General features: G+C 45.5%; 1 protein-coding gene across 1 annotated transcript in view; it reads left to right on the top strand.

Annotated features, from left to right (window-relative positions):
• The window catches only part of LOC132571576 (zinc finger protein 420-like), an 895908-nt gene that overhangs the window by 346389 nt on the left and 540739 nt on the right, over window positions 1-8780 (top strand). The gene's annotated exons all lie outside the window — the stretch shown is intronic.

Here is an 8780-nt window from a genome sequence, read left to right as displayed (position 1 = left end):
TGAGAAACCTTTTGAATTTCTTTCAAAGTAGTTCAGTCAAAGCAGTTCTCTTCTGCTGTGTCAAGGAACCCACACAGGGGGATCCATGCAACCTCTTCAACTGTAAAAAGAGCTTTCCTCCTACTTCATATCTTAACGACAGCCACAGACCACAAAAAGTATTGAAAAGATGCCAATTGCTGTAAAAGGCTGAAATCCACAAAAGAAACCTTATTCTAATCAGAAAGAAACGTTATAAGTGCTTGGGCAGGGTATAAATCTGCATTCTTTTTCTTCTTTTAGGGTTGTGTCCAGTGTCAGCTTGAGCATCAACAAAGTTTTATTCTGAGTTTAACCTTCCATGGTGCAAGCACACTTCTTCAGATAGTGAAAGAGAATATCCTCAAGCGTTCCATCTAGGTAGAAAGGGGGTGGGCAGGGAGCTTCCGGTTTTGGTCATGGAGGATTGAGCTGCACTTCAGCAGACGGGCAGATCAGAACCTCTGTTCTGGGCAGAGAAGGTGATTTCAACACCTGCTGCCTACCCCTTCCAGGCAGGGAGGGGGCTAAGACATGCATGTGAAGTTCTGAGGGGATTTACTTTGGCTGACGAGGAACTCCAGTGGGGTTTCTATTTGGCTTTGACGAGTCCCCCGAGAAGGACTGCATTACATCGTCTACAGAGGATCTCTGAGGCCGTTAACTGGCTTAAATCCACCAAGATACAAAGCTTCTATGAGACTGCTTAACATCTGAGAACTTAAGGAGCAGTGGGAAGAAGGATAAAAGAACTGAAGGTAATAGATCTATATCTATCACTCCGGGGCGAATAAAAGACTACATAAATTTAAAAGCAAAGGTCTGAAGCCAGAAAAGCAATAATATATCTAGGAGTGTAAAGGAGGGGTGGAAATTTGGACTTTAAAATTGTGAGAAACAAGCTTCAAAGAGGAAAAACAGACATTGTTTGGCATGCCTGCAGTTTGAACAGAAAGCTCTTCCCAGAAGATCGGCTGAGCTGGTGACTTTGAAACCATAGGTGACTTCATAACCATAGATAACTAGACTTCGTGTCAAAAAAAGGAAGGGAAGTAAAGGATGGCGCCATTAAGAGAAGGGAAAAACAGCAAGTCCTCCAGCCCTCTCTAGGACCCAAAACCATAGAGAAGTATCAGACGCCATTAAAAGAAGGTCAATATTTTAAAAGTTAATAAAAAGAAATCTGGACATTGAAAAATAGCAGAGCCGGCAGATATCATCATTAAAAGGTAAAAACTATTGGACTATATACTTAAAACTAATTTTGGTGCTGTTTTAGAGAAAAAAGGAAAAAAGATTTTAAACTGACAGAAAAACTGCGGCTGCCATTTTGTACAAAAAAAAAATTTTTTTTAATTAATATCTTGATTTAGGAGTATCGGAGAACGGAGGTTTGGGGCTTATTTAACAGGGCATGATCTAATCTATAAGACTGTGTGCTTGAAATTTGAATGAGAGAGGTCAACTTTTAAACCTATTTAAAGCAACAACTAAGCAGCCATGATGGAGCTGAGATCAGCAATAAGGCAGCAACGTACGAGGGCTGAATCACTTGAAAGAGAGGGAATGGCTAAATCTAAACCAGACAAGACAGATAAAGCAGAATGGCAAGCAGCAATGGATGCTATGGAAGCAAGATTGGCAAATATAATTAGAGAAACAAAAACAGAGCTAAAAAGAGACATTGAGACAAGTGCAGAAGATGTGAAAAAAGATAAGAAAGATCTCAGAAAAGACTTAATAATAATAATAATAACTTTTATTTCTATCCCGCCCTCCCCGCCTAGGCGGCTCAGGGCGGCTAACAACAACTTACACGTTAACATAAATAATAAAACTTTGAATTTAACAATTAAAATTAAACATATAAAAACCAGTCAGTTACGTTAAAATACATAATTTACGTTACACTATATATATATATAAATATATCTGGCAGCAATAGAACTGTTATGGCGCTGGTTCTGCCAGTTTAGATAATCTTATAGATGGCGGTTCTTTGTACCAGGCAACTCAGCAGTCAGTGTCATTATAGGCTTGTCTAAAAAGGGCGGTCTTGCAGGCCCTGCGGAACTGGTCGAGGTTCCGCAGGGCCCGCACTTCCTCCGGAAGCTGGTTCCACAGTGCAGGTGCCGCAGCTGAAAAGGCCCGTACTCTGGTGTTTTGGAGTTTGACCTCTCTCGGCCCAGGGATGGTCATTTTGTTTTTACCCACTGACCTCAGTGCCCTCTGGGGTTCATATGGGGAGAGACGGTCCCTTAGGTAGGCTGGTCCTCGGCCATATAGGGCTTTAAAGGTGATAACCAACACTTTGTACTGGACTCGGTAGATAATTGGTAGCCAGTGCAGTCCGCGCAGCCCCGGCCGTATGTGCTCCCATTTCGAGAGCCCCAATAGTAGCCTGGCCGACGCGTTCTGCACCAGCTGTAACTTCCGGGTCCGGCACAGAGGTAGCCCCAAGTAGAGGGCATTACAGTAGTCCAATCTTGAGGTGACCGTTGCATGGATCACTGTTGCGAGGTCGCGGCGTTCCAGGAAGGGGGCCAACTGCCTTGCCCGCTTCAGATGGAAGAATGCTGACTTGGCAGTGGCTGCTATCTGGGCCTCCATTGATAATGAAGGCTCCAGTAAAACACCCAGACTTTTTACCTGGCGCGCTGGTTCCAATGGTGTGCCGTCGAAAGTTGGGAGAGCTATTTCCCCTCCCAGAGCGCCGCGACCCACACAAAGGACCTCTGTCTTCGCTGGATTCAACTTCAATCCACTCAATCTGAGCCACGTCGCCACAGCCCGTAAGGCCCGATCCAGGTTCCCTGGGGCGGAGCCAGGCCGGCCATCCATTAGTAGATAGAGCTGGGTGTCATCTGCATATTGATGGCAACCCAGCCCGAACCTCCGGACAATCTGGGCAAGGGGGCAAGGGGGCGCATATAAATGTTGAACAACATTGGGGAGAGAACTGCTCCCTGAGGCACCCCACAATCAAGTGTGCGCCTCTGGGATCGCTCACCCCCAATGGCCACCCTTTGTCTCCGATCAGAGAGGAAGGAGGAAAGCCATTGTAGGGCCAACCCCCCAACCCCTATGTCGGCGAGGCGGCGCTTTAGCAACTGGTGGTCGACTGTGTCAAATGTCACCGACAGGTCTAATAACATCAGTACCGCAGTACTACTTACAAGCAGCTTTGCAGAAAGTAGAAGATAAGGTGAAAGACCTGGATATGAGAATGGACTGTGTAGATTCCACTATGGAAAAATTGCAGGAGAAAGCATTACTAGCTGACTGTAAATTTATGGAGAACCAACTACGACTAAGAGGTGTGCCTGAGTCTTCTACTACTGATCTAAGGACATAAATAATTAAAATTATTGCTGAATTTTTAGGAGAGGACCCAGAAGTAACTGATTATTATGATTATTACTATGATTATATTTACATAGTAAATTCGGAATCTGCCAAAAAAAATAATAAACTACCAAGAGATGTGGTGGTAAGATTTGTGACAAGAGGCATGGTGGGGAGAATTCTTAGTAAACAACTTAAGAGCCCACTGGAGGTGAATGGCAGCAAAGTAAGAATTATGAAAGAACTGCCAAGGAAAGTCATCCGTGACAGGAGATACTATAAACGGCTGACAGAAAAGCTGAGAGAAAAAGAAATAAGATACAGATGGGAACTTCCAGAGGGTTTGAGTTTTGAATTCAAAGGACGGAGATTTACCATCACAACCATTCAGCAAATGACAATTTTTTTGAGGGAGCACAAAGACTTTGGAGGACAGTTGGCGATCTTTGACAGTGGTTAAATAATTTGGTATATGCTTTCAGCTGCACGGACATTGTTTGCGCAAATGTGGAAACAAGACAAAATATCAGAAATATGGGAATGGATTTTGAAAGTTATGTATCGGAGTGAAATGGACAAATTTATGAGAATCTTAAAAGAATAAGATTTAGAGAAATTTAAAAACAACTGGGGATAGTTTCAACAAATTTATTGAAAAACAATGGAACGTTAAAGGACATTTGCTGATTTTTGACAATGATTAACCTTTAAAGAAACGATGTGTGGATTATAGTTTAAAAGACAATGGTTAAGAAGAAATCCCATGAAGATGGATTATAACTTTTGAGCTTTTTGGAGAAAGATTTTCTAATAGACAAAGCTTTTTACCTTATAACAAATTAGATTAAATAACGATATGGGGACGTTTGATGAGGGGGAACATGCACTCCTGGGGGTCACAAAAGGGTGGGGGGTGGGGTGGAGGAAATGTGATATATGTGCATTAACATTTAATGACAAACAAAAATATGCTATTAAATTGTTTTGAAACCAAAGAAAGAGGGTGGGTGGAGGGTTAGTTGCCAGGAAAGGCCAGTTAGACTCAAGATGCAGAATGAACTGGGCTCTGACTTGGGTAGCCCCGGCAAGCCTGATCTTGTCATATCTCAGAAGCCAAGCAGGATCGACTCTGGCAAGGGCTTGGATGGGAGACCTCCTTGGAATACCAGCAGTGGGGAAGCAGAGGCAGGCTTTATTTAGCTACCTCCCTGAATGTCCTCCAGGCCTCCAGCAGGGGTCAGTCACCAGAGGTCATCATGGCCTTCAGATGGACACACACACGGACATATGAAAATACAGAAGAAGAAGAAGGAGAGGCATCACTCACAGGTCATAAGTATAGCTGAGTCTGGACGAAAGCAGCTGGTAAAACCTAAGCCAGGGGTGTCCAAACTGTGAATTGGGAACCACACGTGGCTCTTTCATGCATATTGTGCCGCTCCCAGAGGTCAAGGAGGAACTTAATTAAGGCTTACTCTCAAGTAAGCTTGCTTCACACTGGGATCACAGTCAGCCTCTGAGCACTTACCCATAGATAGGCAGATATTTCCACTGTGAGTGAAGGGAGGAAGGAGGGGGAAATAGGCAGGCTTGAAAGCACTTTTCCTCCACCACACAAGTCACCCAGGGACCTAGAGCGAGGAAAGACAGTGCAAGAACTGAGAGAGCCACTGGAAGGAGAGATGGAATTAAAGAGGACTGTGCTGGGTTCCCCCCCTTAGTTTCATAGCTCTTGGAAGAGCTGTATTTACTAACCTAGGTGTCATGGCAAAGAAAGATACATAATAATGCAAACGGAGGTGAGAGATTTATGTAATGCTTGTGTGTTTCCTTCTCCCACTGGTGTCAAAAAATAATTCCCTAACCTTTCCTTATGATGGTCTTATGGGGACTGTTATTCCCAGGTTTTGTTTTGTTTTTTTTAAAAAAAAGTCTCCTCCTAACATGGTCATATTGTCAAGGGCATACATATGCATTTATCTTTCTGTGCAAAAAAAAAGTATTAAAAGAAAGACGTGTATAATGCTTGTTCATGTCTTGTGTCTCTCAAACATCTGACATATAATCTGTTTGGCTCTTAATTTAACAAGTTTGGCCACTTTTGACCTAAGCAGTTAAAGTGGCAGTTAAAGACAACAACAGAATAGTAAAAAGACTCTGTTGTGCCTATGAAACAACAGAAGAGATTATTTTTCCACCTGTGAAACTGAATGTCTGGTTCCCAACAGCTGAATGATCAAGGACAGTCCATTTGTAAGAATAGCTCTTTATTGATACATGAAGGTCAGGGAAAGATGGGTCTTGCGAAAACTGGCTTTGGTGGGCACTTGACCTCTACTTATACCTATTGTAGCAACCGTTATCTATTCAAACCCAAGGCACGAAGGAAGCGATCCCTCCCCCAAGAGTTCTTCCCAGGCCCCTCGTAGGTGCAGACATAATCAGCTAAGATTACCTTGGCCATCCCCGAGACTAGGCAGAAAGAATGCTTCACTCATTACATAGAGTTAGAAGTGGTGCAAAGCAGAGACAGTGGAAAGTGAAAGTGATTCAAGATAAATGGCAAGAGTCCCTCTTGACACTGAACAGCTCTTCTAAAGGACACAAACGCAGGAAGGCATATGAGAATGTGAAAATACAAAAAAACAGGGGTTAAATAAACCTGTCAGGCCAAAGTACACAATAGGCACAATATCTTCCCCACAAGAGCCCCCATTTTCCCTCCAGGATGCTCCAGGCTTCTATGGTTTCCTCCTCCCTCTCCTCTTTCAACAGAAAGTCCCTCCCCCAATCAATCCCATGTCAGGGAGTGCAGCCAATGGCATTGCTCTTCCATACATGTGTTTCCCGTCTCCCCCCTGCAGATGCATCTATGGGAGGGATATATTCCTTGCAGCGCATCCTTGCCTGCCCACCCCTCGCTGTCGTCTGAGCTCTGCTGACCAAGTAAGGGGGGGCTGCCCCTGGGGGAGTGTTTGCATTCCGCCTTCTTGCCTGGGAGGGCCAAGGGAAGTCCAGCCTAGGTTTTTTTTGGGGTGGTGGTGGTGAATTTGGGTTTGCTGGCACTTCTTTGCATTTGGGCACCCCTGGGGTTACGCCCCTGGCAGGGTCCGGCCTAGAGACCAGGGGGGCTGGGGAAGACAGGGCAGCCAGAGGGAGGATGGGGGGGGGGGGTGGCTGCTGGGGATTTGTGCTGCAAGTGGGACACAGTTGCCAACCTCCAGAGAAGATTTGAAAAAACAGAACTTTGACAATGTCACTGCGTTTAACATATATCTATTCAAATGGAGATATTAGTAACAAATTTTGCACAAAACCAAATTCCCAAAGCTGAGTCCAGGCGCAGCAAACTTCAGAAGGGCGGATGCCATGCTATGGCTTTCATCAGTATGAAGCAGAATCCTTGTCTGGGCCAGCCCTAGAAGCGCTGCACCCCAACGCCTGCACAGCAAGGGGGGAGAGACGGAGGCGGGGAGGGCGGCAGGAGAGTGGGGAAGCTGGAGTGAGAGCAGGGAAGGGGGCAGGCGAGCAAGAAAGCCAGCCTAGAGTGGGGAAGGCAGTGCGAGAGCAGGGAAGGCAGCCTGAGAGCGAGAAAGATGGCGTGAGAGCAGGGAAGGGGGCAGGTGGGCAAGAAAGCCAGCCTAGAGTGGTTAAGGCAGTGCAAGAGCAGGGAAGGCGGCCTGAGAGCGAGAAAGCTGGAGGGAGATCAAGAAGGCAGGTGCGAGAGCAGGGAAGGGGGCAGGAGAGCAAGAAAGCCAGCCTAGAGTGGGGAAGGCAGTGCGAGAGCACGGAAGGCAGCCTGAGAGCGAGAAGGATGGTGTGAGAGCAGGGAAGGGGGCAGGCAGGCAATAAAGCCAGCCTAGAGTGGGGAAGGCAGTGTGAGAGCAGGGAAGGCGGCCTGAGAGCAAGAAAGATGGCGTGAGAGTGAGAAAGCTGGAGTGAGAGCAGGGAAGGCCTCTGCAAGTTACCGGGGCAGGGGCTCCCAATTCGGTACCCCCCTGGGACTGCACCCTAGGCAAATGCCTAACATGCCTCATGGGAGGGCCGGCCCTGATCCATGTTCCTTCTAGATGGTTTTTGATGTACATGAAAAATCCATTCATATGATATTCCTACGATATTCATAATCCCATAATATGGGGAAAAGTAAAAGTTGGATCTAGACAGATCCTTATCCATTCATATGATTTTTACACTGAAATGAAAGAAAACCACCATCATACAATAGACCATGTCTTAGACAGCGCAAATAGTTTTAAATTGATAAGTGAATTATGGTTTTATATGTTTTATGGAATTGATTGTTTTTATGATATTGTAAGCCGCCCTCAGTCCGCTTGCGGAGAGGGCGGGATATAAATGTAAAGTAATAAATAAATAAATAATAAGACTATAGGCAGCACCACAAAAATCAACAAAAAAGTTTTGCTTTCCAGCTCCTGTGTAATTGAGCAAGCCTTGCAAAGCATGCAGAAGGAATTAAAAGAGGAGAAGGAAGCAGATGGCAGCCATCTGCTGGGGGGGGCCTAATAGGAGTCCTCTGGGGGCTGGATTTGGCCCCTGGGCTGCATGTTTGACACCCTTGTGTTAAACTATCAGCAACATCACAAAAATCATGCATCCATGTATTTGTGGCACCACTACACAGCCCATTTGGTGTAGCAGTTAAGTGTGCAGACTCTTATCTGGAAGAACTGGGTTTGATTCCCCACTCCTCTTGCAGCTGCTGGAATGGCCTTGGATCAGCCATAGCTCTTGTAGGAGTTGTCCTTGAAAGGGCAGCTTCTGGGAGAGCTCTCTCAGCCCCACCTACCTCACAGGGTGTCTGTTGTGGGGGAAGAAGATAAAGGAGATTGTGAGCCTTTCTGAGACTGATTCAGAGAGAAGGATGGGGTATAAATCTACTTTAAAAACATGAATACAAGGCACGGATCCACATGGATCCTCAGGGTTTTTGCTTGGGGTCCCCCAACATCACCACATATCATGTCCAGGGACACTGCTTGCACCAGAAAAATCGCGCATCCACGGCTTCATGGCAACACCATGCTGCAAAAATCGGGTTCAAAACCATGAATCCTCACGGATCCTCATAGTTTTTGCATCAGATCCTCCCAAATGCAGCACCAAATCGCACATGATATACCAGGCCACAGGTGACACCACAGAAGCAATGTATCCACAGCTTCATGGCAACACCATGCAGTAAAATTCTAATAGAGGCTGCCAAAAGCTCTGATCAGAAGATGGCAAACGGATCGCTCTCTTTAATATGGAAGTAGTGACTGTAAAATCTATTCCAGTTATTTCTTAAAGAGAGTTTCCATCGAGACTACATATCTGAAGACCCTAAACTTTGCAAAAACTTAATTTTGCAAAATCAAGAGGAGGCCAGCCTAATTTAGCGGGGGGGGGGG

This window comes from Heteronotia binoei, chromosome 5 (genome assembly GCF_032191835.1).
Source record: "Heteronotia binoei isolate CCM8104 ecotype False Entrance Well chromosome 5, APGP_CSIRO_Hbin_v1, whole genome shotgun sequence".
NCBI classification, from domain to species: Eukaryota; Metazoa; Chordata; class Lepidosauria; order Squamata; family Gekkonidae; genus Heteronotia; species Heteronotia binoei.
Note: the sequence above shows the minus strand (reverse complement) of the source record. Positions and strands in the feature narration are given on the sequence as shown.